The following is an 839-nucleotide window of genomic DNA, read 5'->3' as shown; positions in this document are numbered from 1 at the left end:
GGAGAGAGAGATGCACTAAAATCTTATTGTGTTCTCTACCAGGAGATGGCAATGTTTTTACAGGCTGGTTGGTTGATTCGCGGGAGGGGACCAAACAGCGAGGTCATTGGTCCCATAAGATCAGTGAAGGATGTGGAAGGAAGTGAGCCATGCCCTTTCACAGGGATGACCCCGGCATTTACCTGAAGCGATTTAGCGACATCACAGGGAAACCTATATCAAAATGGCCGAACATGGGTGTGAACCGTCGTCCTCCTGAATGCGAATGTAGTGTGCTAACCACCAAGCTTGAAATGGCTCTAAGCACTGTGGGACTTAACATCTGAGGTCATCAGTCCCCAATATCTTAGAACTACTTCAATCTAACTAACCTAAGGGCATCACACACATCCATGCCCGAGGCAGGATTCGAACCTGCGACTGTAGCGGTCTCGCGGTTCCAAACTGAAGCGCCTAGAACCGCTCGGCCACACGGGCCGGCAACCACCACGCTGCCTCACTCAGTGAAGTTAGTTCATATTTTTACTCCTTTGGATGATACAAAAATAACGAGCAGAGGGAGAGAGAGGGAGACTGTGCTGTCAACGAAGGCTGGAACTGTTGTATTTCTAGCATACTGCAGGAACACGATGAGAGACACTAGGTCATGTACAGGGGGTTATTTATAGATAGTTATGGATTGTAGGTGTTAGGCTTCTGACTTTCTCTGTGCAGTCCATGTATACTCTGAATGGTTGTGAATTTCCTCCTGCAAATCAGTGTGCTATTTTTCTCGTTGTGATAGACCTCTACCTCGTGAGTGGCGTATGGAGGACTAGATAGCCTTCTAACTAATGGAG

The 839-nt window shown here is 47.7% G+C and overlaps 1 non-coding gene across 1 annotated transcript; it reads right to left on the bottom strand.

Moving 5' to 3' along the window:
• Positions 1 to 393: 393 nt before the first annotated feature.
• Trnap-ugg (transfer RNA proline (anticodon UGG)) lies at positions 394 to 477 on the bottom strand. Its single transcript has one exon. It is a non-coding gene; the product is annotated as a tRNA-Pro (tRNA).
• Between the last annotated feature and the right edge of the window lie 362 nt (positions 478 to 839).

The sequence above is a fragment of the Schistocerca gregaria genome, chromosome 2, assembly GCF_023897955.1.
Source record: "Schistocerca gregaria isolate iqSchGreg1 chromosome 2, iqSchGreg1.2, whole genome shotgun sequence".
Lineage (NCBI taxonomy): Eukaryota > Metazoa > Arthropoda > Insecta > Orthoptera > Acrididae > Schistocerca > Schistocerca gregaria.
The sequence above is the reverse complement of the archived record's forward strand: the minus strand, read 5'-3'. Positions and strand labels throughout refer to the sequence as shown.